The sequence below is a fragment of the Saccopteryx leptura genome, chromosome 2 (genome assembly GCF_036850995.1).
Source record: "Saccopteryx leptura isolate mSacLep1 chromosome 2, mSacLep1_pri_phased_curated, whole genome shotgun sequence".
NCBI classification, from domain to species: Eukaryota; Metazoa; Chordata; class Mammalia; order Chiroptera; family Emballonuridae; genus Saccopteryx; species Saccopteryx leptura.
Genome location: NC_089504.1, coordinates 204,935,424 through 204,954,536, shown reverse-complemented (window position 1 = coordinate 204,954,536; position 19,113 = coordinate 204,935,424).

Below are 19,113 nucleotides of genomic sequence, written 5' to 3'. Positions count from 1 at the left end.
GATGACATAAATATGTCATAATTATATTGTACATTTAGCTCAGAATTAGATGAAGGAACAAGGGGAATACAATAATGTACCCAAAGATCTGAAATAAAAAGGTTGAGATGTAATGAAGACGGGAAGAATTTGGATTTGGTAAGAGGCCGATTGGATATCCATTTGCAAAAATATGAATCTTTAGTCGGTGGCGGTGCTGTGGGCTCTGTTCTGGCGTGGGCTTCACTGTCCCACATCCTGCTCCAATCAGGACATTGAGAGCCAGAGCACTGGGACTCCTAGACAAAAGCAACAGCAGCAATAAGAAGGCTCCAACAAAAGCATCCCAGAGACAGTACTAACTGAGAATTAAGAAAGACCCAGTTCAATTCCCACATTCCTGAATTGCACTATGTGGTCTGAGACCCTGACATGACTCTTTTATGGATGTGGCTATTATCACGGTCAGTTCATTTTTCCAAGAGAATTTCTTTTTAAATGTCTAGTATTTACATGATAACTGCCAATGGAAGGTTTCAGTGCAATATGAAGTTACGACTTTCTGTCATGGATTTCGGCCCAGACACTTGGAACCCGGCCTGATCTACCTCCACTATCCTGACTGGGTAGCTTAGCTTCCTGGTGAAAAGGGGCCCCACCCGGGGAAGTACAGACATTGGACTTCATGAAAAGATAACTGTCAGCACAAAGTTTAGCAAAATCTTTTGTGAACTATCTCTTGAAATCATGAGCGAAATGAAACAAAAACAGATAGCACAGGACCCCGGGCTCTCCACTTATTAGCTGTTGTTCCAGACTGGAGGCGCACGTGGTCAGAACAGTTTCCAGCTCCTCCATAGACCATGTCTAACAGTGACCTTTTTCATATTTTGATGATGAATCTGTTGTAATGTCAAGAAACTTTCTTAACACAATACTCTGGAAATAAATATCAATAATTCAGGGTTGGTTTTTTGATAAAACAATTATTCATACTTAGAAAATTGCTAAACAAATATTAATAGTTTTATTTTAATTTCACTAAAACTTGATGATAGCCTATAAAAAGACTTTTAGTCTTACATTTTTACCTAAATTGCTATAACCCATGCAGGGTATAAATTTGTTCAACTGTAAATGGTATTTTGCATAAGACAACGAAGACAACTTTATATCTTATTTACTAAGCTAGAAATAAAATGTGATTTCTTCAGTTAAGTTAACAAATAAAGGATTACAAAGAAAACAAAAGATAAAAAATAATCAGGGAACAAAGGCCATTTATTCAAGAATTAAACTAGAAGTAATCTACAACACAAAAATAACACAGACGGTTAGAAGGGCTATATAATTTTTACTGAAATACACATCAGGCAACATTGGAATATATAAAGTTTTAATAATGTATCTTTAAAGTTGTTTAAAAGAGAATAACTCTATCAAGATCTAATAAGTCTGAATTACAATATATTTTATAGTGAATATCTACTTGTAAAAAAGTTTACAAAACAGTGTGTTAGGAAGAAGTTACTCTAAAAAGTTGAAGGAAATTATTTTAGCAAGTCAAACACCTGCTTAAGTGTAATTTGAAAAACAAATTAAATAGAAACCTATTTCACAGAAAAGAAACTCTGTCTTTTATATTTTGATATGAACATAATGAATATGATGTGATGTTTTATATTTAGAGATGTTTCTTGCCTCCTGATATTACTCATTATGTTAATTTCTTCAAGAGCAATATTATGAGTAATTAAACAGCACATGCTTAATTATCAATCGCCCTCAGTATAAATGATAATATCTAATTGATAAAAGTTGGCAAGTCCATGGAGAAAAATATTCTTTTTAATTTGTATTTAACAGTGTGCCTTCTATATGTCATTCACTGATTCCTACATTCATTAGACATTGCTTTCTTATTTCTTAATTCTTAATCCATTCTATAACACATCTATTTATTTTAAAACTTAAGTGCCTATTCTATATTTAGCCTTATATGCATAAGCATTAAATATTCTTCTTATATGCAGCAATTCAGAAAAAAAACACCCTGAGTTTTGAAGGAGATTGTAATCAATTCTACCTACAAAAAAAATTGGACTCAATATTAATTTTGGAAGCTGTTGGTTTGAGATATGATAACCATGGCAGAAAATGTGGGAAAATAACATAAATGAATATGAATAAGTAATAATGCTGAGTAAATAGACTATAAAAATGGACACATCTTTTACCAGCATTTTTATTTTTATGGAAATAATAAGTCTTGTGTTTGAATATTATTTGATATGGAGAGAAAATGGTGCAAATTATTCACCTAGAAATTGCAAATACAATAACAAAATAAACAAAGAAAGTTTATATAAAATAGTTTTGAATGAAGATATTTCCATTTCTATATCAATTCATATAATTTCAGTCTACAAAACAGAAATTAAAACTAATTAGCATTGAATTCTCAAAAGGCAGAATATGTTGCCAAATGTTTAATATTATTGTTTTGTGAGTTTAAATGTGGTAAGGTTTTTTTGTTTGTTTGTTTGTTTGTTTTTGTGTGTGTGTGTGTGTGTGACAGAGACAGCAAGAGGGACAGATAGGGACAGAAAGACAGGAAGAAAGAGAGATGAGAAGCATCAATTCTTCATTGTGGCTCCTTAGTCTCCTTAGTTGTTCATTGATTGCTCTCTCATATGTGCCTTGACCGGGGGTGGGGGGTAGCTACAGTATAGTAAGTGACCTCTTGCTCAAGCTAGAGACCTTGGGCTCAAGCCAGCAACCTTAGGGTCATATCTACCATTCCATGCTCAGGCCGGCATCCCTGCTCTCAAGCTGGTGACCTTGGGGTTTTGAACATGGGTCCTCTGTGTTCCAGTCTGATGCTGTATCCACTGCGCCACCACCTGGTCAGGCTTGTTTTGTGAGTTTAATTTGTAAAATCATTTGATAATTGTCTGCAGGTTCTTTTATAAAATTACTTTAGGAGTTACATTTATACAAATGTATTTTTGAGTTTTGTTTCTTAGTTTTTAGTAATAAATAATAAAGATCTTTTGGAGTTTTGTTCTGAAATTAGTTTAACATTTGATTGTTTCAGTGACTAAATTTCCTTTACTATTTAATCTTTAATTTTTCCTCATATTAGTAAAACATACTTTATTTATATGATAAGGAGATTTTTGTTTTCTACTTTTTATAACTGCATGTATATCTTAACACTTATGAATATTTTATTAACTCATCACATTGTAAATTTTTACTCTAACAGATCTGTGGTAACTGTGCTTTTACATAATATCAGATGAATGTAATGAGGTGTTTAACTTAACATTTTATAATTCCAAGTTATAATGTAGCTGGTAACTGGGTGCAGTCAACATATGCCGTGTAATAGGATGACACAGTAGGGGGATATTATTTAAGGCTCTAAAGTTAATTTGTGGTCATTTTTATGCAGAAAGAAATGTAATACATTGTTTGCTAACTGAACGTGATGCTACTAAAAAAACGTTCCTAAAATGTGGGAAGAATGGCTTTGAAATTGGGCAGTGTGAGAGGGCTCAACGGATTTTGAGGACTATGGTGCAAAAAGTCTGAATTACCTTGAACAGATTGTTAGTAAAAACAAGGTGTTTAAAATGCCTCTGGTGAAGACTCAAAAACAAGTGAGGAGCACTGTAGAAACATCTCCAAGTGCCTCAGAGAAAGCCTACATTGTCATGAACAGGCTATTAGTAGAAATCTGGACTTTAATTAGGGAGATCTCTGAAGGAACTCTGAGTAACGTGTTATTTCTTCTTATGGAAGGAGAATCCTTTTTACATGGTTGAAGAAGCTTAGTGATGTTGTGAGAACTTGCAAATGACAAACTTGAATATAATAGCTAAGAAGATTTTTAAGCAAAGTGTTGAATATATTGCCTGTTTTATACCCCTTGCTGCTTATAGCAAAATATGAGAGGAGAAAGATGAATTAAGGCAATAACTGTTAAGCAAAAATGAACCCGGCTGATAATTTTTGAAACTTTAGCTTCTCAAGATAATGCTAAAAGTCTGGAATATCAGCTGACAATGTGGCACAGAGCAAAGGATTTTCACAAAAGGTTAAAGATTATGTTAATCTTAAGCAAATCTGGCTCTATGGAGTTGAAACATTGTTACACAGCCACAATGGTAGAAACAAAAAATAAAAAAGCAGCTCAGAAACACCTATAAAAATATCTTTTATCTCATGGAGTAAAACCCACACCAATTCACACACAGAACCAAAAAAATTTTTAATAAAGTTCCATAATCAGAAACACTGTCATCTTGTACTGAATGGGACAGGAAAAGTACCAGTATGGATAAAGACTGTTGAATCCCCCAAATTATCCTGGCAGATGTAGGCTGGTAAAGACTCTTAAAAAACGTGTACCACTTTACATAAAAATTAAAGAAGACACAGATGGTTTAAGCTAGAACTCAGGAGATAGAACCAAGAGTTCAGAGGGAGAAACAGAAGAACAATTCCAAGCCTTGAATCCTAATCAAAAAACTCCAGCCTGGCCCTGGCCGGTTGGCTCAGCTGTAGAGCGTCGGCCTAGCGTGCGGAGGACCAGGGTTCGATTCCCAGCCAGGGCACACAGGAGAAGTGCCCATTTGCTTCTCCACCCCTCCGCCGCACTTTCCTCTCTGTCTCTCTCTTCCCCTCCCGCGGCCAGGGCTCCATTGGAGCGGGGATGGCCCGGGCGCTGGGGATGGCTCTGTGGCCTCTGCCTCAGGCGCTAGAGTGGCCCTGGTCACGACATGGCGACGCCCAGGATGGGCAGAGCGTCGCCCCCTGGTGGGCAGATCGTTGCCCCATGGTGGGCGTGCCGGGTGGATCCCAGTCGGGCGCATGCGGGGGTCTGTCTGACTGTCTCTCCCTGTTTCCAGCTTCAGAAAAATGAAAAAAAACAAACAAAAAAAAACCCTCCAGCCTGAGGGTGCCCACAACAAATATGCTTTGAAACAGTTATTAAATTTTGCTTCCTACTTTCTCACTTTCTTTAAAACCAGAATGTCTATCACTGTTATCTTACATGTGTCTCAATTGTATATTGGAAATGTTGGGGTGACATGAATTGCCCTTTAGGTTCATAAATCCATAGATGGAGAGGATTGCACACCAGAATCTTGATTTCACAGATTACATTCAGGACCTTCATTTGTATCTGATTTAGATTATTTGGAAAATAAAATTCTGTATTTTTTGAGCTGATAAAATTTTGGCCTTAGGTGATGGTATAAATGGGATAAGAAACTTAGGGAGTTTGGTGAGAACATGAGCACATTTTGCATATAGAATGGATATTAATCATAGAGCAATAGGGTGTACTGTGCTAAGCAAACTTCTAAAATCTCCATGGTCTTTGATTTTATACCTGTGCTTATGTTACAGTACATAAAAAGGGGATTTTTGCAGATATAATATGGCTACTGCTTGGGAGAAATATGTGGATGGACCTAAACTAAACTATGGGCCTTTTAAACACATAGTTTTCTTTAGCAGATGAGTCACTCACCAAGATTTAAGTAGGAGAAGCATTCTAAGTATATACCTTTGCTCACTTGAAAGTGAAAACACCCCCTGGCAGAAGTCAGCAAGGAAACAGGGACTTTGCTACTACAAACACAATGAGCTCAATTCTTCGTAAAACTTGAATGAGCTTAGAAGTAGATTCTTTCCCAAAGCCCCCAGATAAGAGCTCAGCCTGGATGAGATCTTGATTTTAGCTCTGAGATTATAAACAGAGGTTGCAGTCAATCCTGCTTGAACCCCAGAAAAATGAATAGTTGCTGTTTTAAGCTCTAATGTCTGAGGTAATTTTTTTATGCAGTAATAGAAAATTGAAAAAAATATCTTCCCATTACTGGTATGTTTGTAAATTACCTCCCCATATGAAAGGTCTAATTTGTGGCTGATTTCCATGGTAGTAATATGGTAGTAATATTACCAACTGTCAAAAGTTATAAATAAAAACAAACAACAACAAAAAAAGCAAGATTAAAACCAATGAATCATTAAAGTAGTAGTTTGTAAAAGTTTACTGGGTGCACACACCAAAAAAATTTGCAAACTGGGAGCACTCAAACCAAAACATAGAATGAGGCTCAGGGTCATGCAGATAAAGTCTGGCTCATAAAGTGAACATGAGAATATTGTTAACCTTTACAATGATTGGTTATGATATTAGAATTGTCTTAAATCAAAAGAAATCATTAGTGTTTACCTCATATCAATTTTGGGGAATGATATATGTTTTGCTTATGATTTCTGAAGCATAAGCAAAAAGTGACCCAGGTCAAGTTAGCCTCACTGTACTTGTAAAATACACTAAATTAAGCTTTATTGAATGACTAAACTGGTTTTGTCTGTTCAAAGAATTTTTAGGTCTACTCTCTGTGTTTGATTTTAATACAATAAGAGCTGACTTCACAGAACCCACTTGACTGCACTTGGAGTTGGAAGAGGAATGCATAATTGGCCCTCAAGAGCCCACAGGAGCCAGCAAATGCAGAACGGAGTACATTACCACTGCTCACCACTTATGTATTGGAATCAGGAAAATATGTATGAGTTTGATGTGCTTTTAGGTTTTGCCTATGTGTTTTAAGTTATGTTTTCATAGGGTTTTTCTTTCTTGAGGGGAGGGTTTGTTCTTGGTAGCTTAAGTGACCTTCAAAAAATACTTCATTGCCACTACCATATTGCCTTTGCTCCCTTTTCTTATGCTTAACGAACTCTAGTAATATTTATTATTTCTATATGGCAACATTAATGAAATAACCTAAAGTAATTTTATAGGACATGTAAGTATGGAAAATTTAAGGAAATATTGTTAGGTGTACAACTTCTTTTGTGTGTGTGTGTGTGACAGAGACAGAAACAGACAGAGGGATAGAGAGGGATAGACAGAAAGGAGAGAGATGAGAAGCATCAATTCTTCATTGCAGTACCTTAGGTGTTCATTGATTGCTTTCTCATATGTGCCTTGACTAGGGGGCTACAGCAGACCAAGTGACCCCTTGCTCATGCCAGTGGCCTTGGGTTCAAGCTGGTGAGCTGTGCTCAAACCAGATGAACCCACGCTCAAGCCGGTGACCGCTGGGTTTTGAACCTGGGTCCTCTGCGTCCCAGTCTGACTCACTATCCACTGTGCCACCACCTGGTGAGGCTATACAACTTTTGTTGTAAGTTACTTATGCATAGCAATAAAACGTATTCTAATGTTCTCCATGAAATTTTTTTTTGCTTGATATAAGATTACATATATAAGCACAGAGAAAACTAGACATTTGTCATTTAGTACATTTGCAATTGGAATGCCCTTAAAAACATAAAAAAGGATATTTCATCAAACTCTCTACTAATGGGAAAATAAAAACTTAATAATTTTATCTATAAAGATGCAGAATTAACTTAAATAAAATTTGTCAATGAGAGTAAACAGTAATAGAAATAAGCCTTTTTGAAAGTATATCCAAACACCTAAAGGAACATGTGCAGATGCATACCTGTCTGTGTCTACAATGGAGAACATAGCTTTTCATTTAACAAATGTACAACAGTTGAAAGCTACTTTCTGTGAATTTATATATTTTGTTTACCTAAATGTTAGTGAATATCACAGTCTAAAATAGTTAAATATTCTAAAAAATTATTTTATAATTGTGCTTTTTTTACTTATACTTACCATTCATTTTAATCATTCATTCACACACACACACACATACACACACATACACACATACACACATGCAAACACACAGAAGTAGACAAACAAAGTGAGCAAGCAAAGATATATATGGAAAGAGAGCTTTACCATAAACTGATCCCACAAATTCTAAATATAAAAATGTTCAGCCCACCCCAATTTTTCTCATAAACTAAAAAAAAATTGTTAAAGTAGAAGTACATTGTCAATCTTTCTATATAATTTTTCAGATATGAAATAAAAAAATATTTTATTTTATTGCAAAGCAACATCAGTTCAAATTCCCTGGTCAAAGATGAATTTTTAGTTGCTATTCTCCCTCATCATGTTGCATTTAACAAACTCAGGGCCTCTAATGCTGACAGTCATAGGCAATATCTTTGGGGCAGGACCTTTTACTTTATAAGTCATTATAATTATACAGTTTTTTTTTACAATATTTATAAATAAATGTAGATAGTGAGTATGTGTTCTTAAGTGGAGTTTTGTCTATAGAGGAATGAGGAATTCTTATAGTATAAGTAATCAAATGGGTCATATTATCTTAGCAAATATGTAATTAATTTTTTTTACTTCATCTGGGTGGGCCATCTATTCAACTAGAATGTATAAAAATGCACTCTAATAATATTTTAAATATTATTTGTTGTCACCTAATTTTTAAAATGATTGAAAGCTACCTCAACACTTATCTACAAGAATCTCCAAGCTTCTCCTTCACTTAATTCCTTGATATTTCTAAAACCAGTAAAAATAAAAAGACAATGCCCTTCTTGTTCAGATCTATGTTCTTCCTGATTTCTCTTCTGGCCCCAAATAAATGTGAGAATAGACATATAGTATGGTTAGAACCCCTCATCTGGGTGTGGTCTAATCTCTGTGTTGGTTAAGACATAAGGCTAAGGTGCTGAACAGATCCTCAAATATATTTTGCTACAAAAGGGTAAGCATCCCTTTTTCCCTTACACAACAGTATAGAAATAAATGAGTTTTCTGGGGCAGATAAGCAATTCCATTATTTCTCTCATTCCTTGCTCCACCATCCTATAGTGTTGTGCCTTTGCATCTCCAAAGCTGGTTCATCCTCATGCACACAGTCCAGCTGGCAGAAGGTAGGATAGAGCTGAAAGAAGTAGCTAAGATGTAGCTCAGAATTTATACACATTGCCTACTTTCACATTTGACTGTAAAGTAGTCAAACAATCAATATGACAAGCAAAGCCAATTGTGAAATTTAATCTCACACCAACGTGCACAGATAAAAGTCTAATACTGTTGAAGATGGAAAAAACAGATTATAAGTGTGCAGAAGAAGAGTTCAAGCAGCATTCTCATATAGTCTCCAAGGCAGAGCAAACTAAGCATGATATTTTAGTCTGTAGTTTTTGAAGTGTGAGAAATTCTATCTGGAATGGCAACACATGTGAGTTTTCACACTGTGTCTGGTCTCTGTTAGAGCCATTGATTGCACAGATTGAATATTGGCCTGTTTCATGTTCATGACACCAGCCAGTTTTCATTCTTGATTTTGATACTATCTCTTGTAAAGAGCATGTGCATATATTCCTACCGAGCTGGAAAATGTGTTTTAGATTATTAGTAAAGCTTTCCTATAATCAGACCAGGGATTAATGATACTGGTAGACTTTAATGACATTTTTAACACTAATATCTCAGTGTAATGCAGATGATCCGAAATCTGTAGATAAGGTTTATATTTTCATGATTAAAGAATTCAACCCACAAGTTCTTCTCAGAGTAGCAGGGGCCTATGATTCTAGGAGAGATGCCGGGTTTTACAAAGAATGTCTGGATTCTAGCTTTATAATATTTAAGCTGTAATCTCCAGAGGTACTCTTTGAGTAAGATTAACAAAAAAATAAAAGGATTTTCATGATGTAATACATTCTAGTCTCTTTCTAGAGAGGAAAAAAATAGATTATCATCTCTGACAGCCATATGTCAGTTGTTACTGAAATTTTGTGATTGAGTCTTGGATAAATGACAAAATTTCATGGCATATTTAATTTTTCTATTTTTATTTCAAACACAAACCTGAAAATAATTAAGGCAAGCTAAGATCTGTTTATATATATTTTTATAATTAAATATTAGATGAAGGCTATGTCTAACATATATGCATTTGCAAGGCTTATTTTCATAAGATTACAAAAGGTATATTATATGTAATAAACTAAAACATTTATCTAGACAATCCTTCATGGTAAAATAAATACAGTGGTACTTCGAGATACGAATTTAATTCATTCTGTAACGAAGCTCGTAAGTCAGTCAACTCATATATCAAACTGCTGATACTGAACCCAAGCACCAACGCGCCAACTAGCTGCAGCTTCCCAAATCATGACTCGTATCTCGGAATTTCGCTTGGATCTTGAACAAAAATACAGACCGAGTCACAGCTTATATCTTAAAAAATTTGTATGTCGATCTTTCATATTTCAAGATACCACTGGATTAAATTACTATAAAGATTAATAAAAATTATCTAAAGTTTGATTATAATTCTACATTTTCAGTATTATTACTGCTATACTACATATTCTTATGAGAAAATACAATGCAAAATAGGCATTGTATATAACACAATAGGAAATTATAGTTACCCCTCAAATCAATGTGTGTGCATGTATATACTTCTTCAATTTCAAAACACCACTCAAATATAATATTTTATTTTTATGCCTTATTATAAATTATTGACTTCAAGTAGGACATAATTGACCCTTTATTCAGACTTCAATCTATGCAGTTTTATGTAACTAAAGACTATTCTTCATTATGAACCACATTGACATTCTCATGTAAGCCAAAATTATGATGCAAAACTGCTTATATTGTAATAATTCTGTGGTGATGTGGTACAACTCCTTGCACATGTTGAGAGGTTTTGAGTTCAAGACTGCATGGTTATTCCTCCTAAATGGCTACCAAACAGTCCTTCACTTATATCACAAATCACTCAAAGGCCTGATGGGAAGTCTGGGAGAATGATGAAAGAGTCCTTTCATCGTCTGCAGAGGGAGCAGTAGTTGTTGTACCCTTGCCAAAATAACTTAATAAATGCAGATCACTGCTAGTAAGTTGCATGTGGACAGCCAACTGCAGACAATTCATGAGAGCATTACAGAGTTTAAGCACCATTTAATATAAGAATATATTTTCAAATGAACAATTTCTCTCTGGAGGACAAAGTAGACTAAGAAAGGGCAATGGGACAGATTTAAATAAGCTTTCCCAAATCTTTTCTTGTGGCTAAGGAGTAACAAAGTGTTTCAATAAAATTAGATTCAATGACCCAATTAACATGTGACTGAAGATGAATAAAAATGAGTGTTACATAGAAAGGTAAAGTTTTACCTCTAATTATTATTATTATTATTATTAATATTATTATTATTATTTGACAGAGACAGAGAGAAAGTCAGAGAAAGGGACAGATAAGGACAGGCAGACAGAGAGAAATGAGAAGAGTCACTTCTTCATTACAGCACCTTAGTTGTTCAGTGATTGCTTTCTCATATGTGCCTTGAGGGGGAGAGGGGAGATAGTGGCGTTATAGCAGAGTGAGCGACACCTTGTTCAAGCCAGCATCCTTGGGCTCATGCCAGCAACCTTGGGCTTCAAGCCAGTGACCTTTGGGCTCAAGCTAGCAACCATGGGATCATGTCTATGATCCCACGCTCAAGTCAGCGACCCCGCACCCAAGCTGGTGAGCCCACGCTCAAGCCGGCTACCCGAGGGTTTTGAACTTGGGTCCTCTACATTATACTCTGACATTCTTTCCACTGAACCACTTCTTGGTCAGGCTTCACCTTTAATTAAAAGGCCAGCAAAAGTTAGGTCTCTATTTAAATCCATTCAAGCAAGGTGTGTAATGTTATGGTTAGGAGACATAAAAATTAAATTAGTTCATAACTCTAAAGTATTTATATTTATATAATTTTTGCTGTGTTCTAGGCACTGTTTTGTGTAAGGTACACCTTTAAAACTCATAGTAAAAAGGGTTCCAACAACATATTTCTCAAATTTATATAAAAGCAATAAAATACAATTATCCATGCTTAAGTTAATGCACAAATAAACTACTGAAGAATATTTATTGTCAATTATTACATGTTAATTAGGTATAAAAATGTTATGAAATTATTGTTGTCATTCACATTAGTATGAAACCATTCACTTGTGATCAGTTAATATATGGTCATGAGCAAAAGAACCAATTCAGAATTGCTATTAAGACTTCCAGATAAACAGACTTCATAAGTATGTTACATGACTCTGATTTTAATGTGCATAGGTAATGATATTCTATTTACTTTTTCATGATTGTCTTCAAAAAAGAAAAGCAATTTTATGACATCCAGTGATTAGTATGGCTTTAAATAGAGTAGACAATTTTTATTAATTCTAAAAGAGGCCTTATTGGAACTCATATAGTTTATATTACCTTATATTGTGTGTATATATAATTTTTTCAGTAAAATGAATCATTTGAGTAGTAGCATGGTTGTTAATATCAGTACCAACAATATTATGTATGCTTATCACATCCAAAATATATACATTTTGAAAAAAAAGTTTTTTAAAAATCTTAACAGATTTAACAACTGTGAAAAGGAGTGTAAGAGTTTAGAATTCACAAAAATGTCTCTTAAATATTTATAAGCCTTCCCACGTACTAATTATAATCAACTCTTCATTAATATCAGACTGCAAAATGTCATGGACTGCCTACATAAAGATTAAATATATTGCATATGTTTTTTAGTATTATATGCAGAATAATTCTTGGCATCTACTATGGGGGAAAGTACTACAACATTCTTTAGAAATGTAATAGGAATAAGCAACATTGAATGACAAATTGTGTCACTTCAATAAAATGAGCCAAATTTATTTTATATGCTAGTAAAATATGTAAACCATTTTTGCAATGTTTTAAGTTACAAGTAAATCAATAAAAATAATATTGAAGCTACCACAAAATTAGATAAGATAAAAATTATTGCCTTTTTATCAAATCTATACCACTGGTTTGTCTTTATTTTTTATTTATATCTTCATCACTGCTAGCTTGATATTTGCTAATAAATTTCTTAAAGAAAGTGAATAATATGACATAAAAGAAAATTAACTGAAATATATCTGTCAAATTTTAAAATAAAATAATTTGTCGAATTTAAATTTTGAAGACAGAGAATGTTATATTCGACTTCCAAATAATTAAGTCATTCTCTTTGAGAAAAGATAAATCCAAACCACTAACAGAGTTCTCTTGTAATCTATAGAACAAATATATAATATCATTAAAATACAGTCTCTCTTTTACTAATTAAAACAATAAATAACCCAAAGGAAAAAACGGCCAGTAATAGGCATTTTATAAATGAAAAAAAAAATACAGTTGACTGAAATTGCAAGGACACTATTGTTTTCTAAAATTAATGTGAATTAGAACAATATTGAAATATGTTGTACAATGACATTGTCAAAATGTAACATTATAATGTAAAAATAGAATCAATGAAATCCAGAGCTGGCCATAATGAAAAGAATGAATACTAGCATATACTACTGGTTGTATTTAAAAGTAGTATAAACTTTTGGAGATTAATTTGGAAGCTTCTACATTAAAATATTACTTCCTTTGTCCCAGCAATTTTACTCTTCAAAAATCTGTTCTGCATTGCTTTCATTTATTATATCATATAATTTAAACAAATCTTTTAGTTATGGTGACTTTGCTGTCAGTGTGCTTTAGCATTTTCACATTGAAATGTTTATCATGTATTGTATTTACTGACAAGTAATACAGAGGTAAGTTTAGAATGAAACAATACAATTGTTCCAGGACCTTACTCTACTGGAAATTTGCTTTCTAAGGATCTGTTGCAGAAATGTAACTTAAACTCTATAGGACAATTTAATGTGGATTAGAGTTATAACGTTATCTTTTAGATAATCGAATTTTCTATAAGCCAGTCAGAGAAAGACAAGTACCATATGGTTTCACTCACATGTGGAATCTAATGAACAAAGTAAACTAACAAGAAAAATAGAGACAGGCTCATGCATAGAGAGCACTTGGGATTAGGAGCTAGATGAGGGGGGTGGAGGGATACAGCAAAAAAAGGACAAAACAAGAAAAACTCAGAGACATAAATGACAGTGTGGTGATTGCATGGGGGGGAGAGTGGAGGAGGGTAAGGGGGGATAAATGTTGATGAACAAAGACTTGACTTTGGGGGTTGAACACACATTATAATACAAACAGATGCATTGCAGCAGAATTGGGCTCCTGAAACTGTATAATTATGCTTAATTATGTTAAGCAGCATCACTCCAATAAATTTAATAAGAAAAAAAAGAATATCTGAGAAAACTAAAAAATGACATACAGAAAGATAGGCTTTTAAGCACATGACAAGATTTATTTATTTATTTATTTATTGCTTTCTTGAAGAGGCATGAACTCTAGGGTATTAATGTGATTTCCTAAGTATTCATCTTTAGGTTTTAATATTTCTTTCTATTCAAATAAAGCTTTCTAAAAATCTGGAGAAAAAATAGAGGCTTAAACCACTTATATGGAGAAAAAAATAATGATTTTGAAATGCTAATACATTATATATAATAAGAAATACCGTATTTCCCCATGATAAGGCACACCTTAATTTTTTTTTTTAATAATTTTATTTTTTAATGGGGTGACATCAATAAATCAGGATACATATATTCAAAGATAACATGTCCAGGTTATCGTGTCGTTCAATTATGTTGCATACCCATCACCCAAAGTCAGATTGTCCTCTGTCACCTTCTATCTAGTTTTCTTTGTGCCCCTCCCCCTCCCCCTTTCCCTCTCCCTCTTCCCCCTCCCCCCATAACCACCACACTCTTATCAATGTCTCTTGGTCTCACTTTTATGTCCCACCTACTTATGGAATAATGCAGTTCCTGGTTTTTTCTGATTTACTTATTTCACTTCGTATAATGTAATCAAGATCCCACCATTTGGTTGTAAATATCCGATGTCATCATTTCTTATGGCTGAGTAGTATTCCATAGTGTATATGTGTCACATCTTCTTTATCCAGTAATCTATTGATGGGCTTTTTGGTTGTTTCCATGTCCTGGCCACTGTGAACAATGCTGCAATGAACATTGGGCTGCATGTGTCTTTACGTATCAATGTTTCTGAGTTCTGGGGGTATATACCCAGTAGAGGGATTGGTGGGTCATAAGGTAGTTCTATTTTCAGTTTTTTGAGGAACCACCATACTTTCTTCCATAATGGTTGTACTACTTTACATTCCCACCAACAGTGTATGAGGGTTCCTTTTTCTCCACAGCCTCTCCAACATTTGCTATTGCCTGTCTTGTTAATAATAGCTAATCGAACAGGTGTGAGGTGGTATCTCATTGCAGTTTTGATTTGTATTTCTCTAATAACTAAAGAAGATGAGCATCTTTCATATATCTGTTGGCCATTTGTATTTCTTCCTGGGAGAAGTGTCTGTTCATGTCCTCTTCCCATTTTTTTATTGGATTGTTTGTTTGTTGTGGAGTTTTATGAGTTCTTTGTATATTTTGGATATTAGGGCCTTATCTGAGCTGTTGTTTGAAAATATCATTTCCCATTTAGTTGGATTTCTGTTTATTTTGTTATCAGTTTCTCTTGCTGAGCAAAAACTTCTTAGTCTGATGTAGTCCCATTCATTAATTTTTGCCTTCACTTCTCTTGCCTTTGGAGTCAAATTCATAAAATGCTCTTTAAAACCCAGGTCTATGAGTTTAGTACCTATGTCTTCTTCTATGTACTTAATTGTTTCAGGTCTTATGTTTAGATCTTTGATCCATTTTGAGTTAATTTTAGTACAGGGGGACAAACTGTAGTCCAGTTTCATTCTTTTGCATGTGGCTTTCCAGTTTTCCCAGCACCATTTATTGAAGAGGCTTTCTTTTCTCCATTGTGTGTTCTTGGCCCCTTTATCAAAAATTACTTGACTATATATATATGTGGTTTTATTTCTGGGTTTTCTATTCTGTTCCGTTGGTCTGAGTGTCTATTTTTATGCCAATACTATGCTGTTTTGATTGTTGTGGCACTATAATATAGTTTGAAGTCAGGTATTGTAATACCCCCAGCTTCATACTTTTTCTTTAGGATTGCTTTGGCTATTCGGGGGTTTTTATAGTTCCTTATAAATCTGATGATTTTTTGCTCCATTTCTTTAAAAAATGTCATTGGAATTTTGATGGGAATTGTATTAAATTTGTATATTGCTTTGGGTAATATGGCCATCTTGATTATATTTATTCTTCCTAACCAAGAACAAGGAATATTCTTCCATCTCATTATATCTTTTTCAATTTCCCTTAACAATGATTTATAGTTTTCATTATATAAGTCCTTTACATTCTTTGTTATATATACCCCTTAAATCAGGAACAAGGCAGGGTTGTCCAATCTCTCCACTCTTATTTAATGTGATACTAGAGTTTCTAGCCAGAACAATCAGACAAGACAAAGAAATAAAAGACATCCATATCGGAAAAGAAGAAATAAAAGTATCACTTTTTGCAGATAATATGGTCCTATACATCGAAAACCCCAAAGACTCCACAAAAAGACCTCTAGAAACAATAAGCCAATACAGTAAGGTCACAGGATAAAAAATTAACATACAGAAGTCAATAGCCTTTCTATATGCCAACAATGAAACATTTGAGAACGAACTCAAAAGAATAATCCCCTTCACGATTGCGACAAAAAAAATAAAATACCTAGGAATAAACATAACAAAGAATGTAAAGGACTTTTTTCATTTTTTTGAAGCTGGAAACGGGGAGGCAGTCAGACAGACTCCCGCATGCGCCCAACCAGAATCCACCCGGCATGCCCACCAGGGGGCAATGCTCTGCCCCTCTGGGGTGTCGCTCTGTTGCATCCAGAGCCATTCTAGCACCTGAGGCAGAGGCCACAGAGCCATCCTCAGTGCCCAGGCCATCTTTGCTCCAATGGAGCCTCACTGCAGGAGGGGAAGAGAGAGACAGAGAGGAAGGAGAGGGGGAGAAGCAGATGGGTGCTTCTCCTGTGTGCCCTGGCCGGGAATCGAACCCGGGACTCCTGCACACCAGGCCGACGCTCTACCGCTGAGCCAACTGGCCAGGGTGACACACCTTAATTTTGAGGCCAGAAATTAGAAAAAAAAATGTATTACATAGTTATTTATTTATTTATTTATTTTTTTAATATTTTTTTTTAATTTATTTTTTATTTTTTATTTATTCATTTTAGAGAGGAGAGGGAGAGACAGAGAGAGAGAGAGAGAGAGGAGAGACAGAGAGAGAGAAGGGGGGAGGAGCTGGAAGCATCAACTCCCATATGTGCCTTGACCAGGCAAGCCCAGGGTTTCGAACCGGCGACCTCAGCATTTCCAGGTTGACACTTTATCCACTGCGCCACCATAGGTCAGGCTTACATAGTTATTTAACTCATTTTATTCATCATAAAATTTATACAATTCCTCATCACTGTCAAATGCAAGTAAAAAAAATCAGCAAGCACTGAATAAGACACACTCAGTTTTCAGACCCCAAATTTTTCAAAAAAGGTGCATCTTATACATGGGAATGAATGGTAGCTCATTAAAAATTCTGAATATAATTATCTCAATGATAATTATATTTTCTTCCAGAATATTATATTTTAACACAGACTGAAATTCTGAATCCTTTAAAAAGGAGTGAAAATACAAGTTTCATCTTCTAGAATTCTGTCACTAGCTACTCAATAATAATGTTATGTGCCATTTTACCAAGTTTTACATATGTAGGAAAGAATATGCTGAATGCTTGCTTTTTGTTTAATATTAAGGATTGACTTTTTCCTTCAGTGATGGGAGTATCAGTTTATTAATGTAAAAAACTTTTAAAATATCAAGCAGAATATACTGTATTTCATTTTGTTAGCTATCTGTTGGATTCATTTGGTTGAAGCTCAATTACATAGTGTCACCCCTATACCCTGTTTCTTATGACTCAGTTCCATAATGGAGCTTTAAAAATTTCCCTTCAGTTTCCTTTATGTTGTTTACCACTACAGCTATTTATGACACTTCAAGTAACAAAAAAGAGACATGCTCTTTCCTTCCTTCCTTCCTTCCTTCCTTCCTTCCTTCCTTCCTTCCTTCCTTCCTTCCTTCCTTCCTTCCTTCCTTCCTTCCTTCCTTCCTTCCTTCCTTCCTTTCATTCTTCTTTCTTTCATTCTTCTTTCTTTCTTCTTTCTTTCTTTCTTTCTTTCTTTCTTTCTTTCTTTCTTTCTTTCTTTCTTTCTTCTTTCTTTCTTTCTTTCTTTCTTTCTTTCTTTCTTTCTTTCTTCTTTCTTTCTTTCTTCTTTCTTTCTTTCTTTCAACAGAGACAGAGAGAAGGACAGATAGGAGAGGCAGACAGGAAGAGAGAGAGATGAGAAGTATCAATTCTTCATTGTGGCTAATTAATTGCTCATTGCTTTTTCATAAGTGCCTTGACTGGGAGGTTACAGCAGAGCAAGTGACCCCTTGCTCAAGCCAGTGACCTTGGGCTCAATCCATCAACCATGGGGTCATGTCTATGATCCCACGCTCAAGCCGGCGACCCTGCACTCAAGCTGGTGAGCCCACGCTCAAGCTGGTGAGCCCATGCTCAAGCTGGATGAGCCCGTGTTTAAGCTGGCAACCTTGAAGTTTCAAACCTGGGTTCTCCGTGTCCTAGTCCAACACTCAATTCACTGTGCCACCACCTGATCAGGTGAAACATGCTTTTTAAGCTCAGGCACCAACTGTTCTCATTTTGAAAATATTAATTGTAAAAGTCCTTTGGCTGGGAGCTAGTACTGGTTTCTACCTTGATCTTAATATGACACCAATATATTCTTGTCAGAAGAAAAATAGCCTATATTTTATATATTTGAAAAGGTTAGTCTGGGATGCTTTTTGGCTTTGGCTTCATGTTGAGCTCTTTACCAGAGATTTAGTTTTATTCCTCATAGTTTTTTTTATATTCTGTCTTGAGATTTAATATCATACAAATAAAAATATCAGGGTTGTTTATACTAGAATCTGAAAACTAATACTTGTGTTTTCCACTTTATAGTCTCATATTTACAAGTTTGTATATGTTTATGCTAATAATCATTTAGCAACTTCAGTGTAGTTCTTAATTAAACTCATAAGGATTACCTTATATGCTTAAAATTCAACACACACACACACTCCATATTTTCTTATTTTATATATTATTTATTTTGCATATATCTTGCATATTTATCTGAATATTGCAGTTTCATAAAAATAAACCTTCTCTATACACCATAAAACATACCCAAAGAT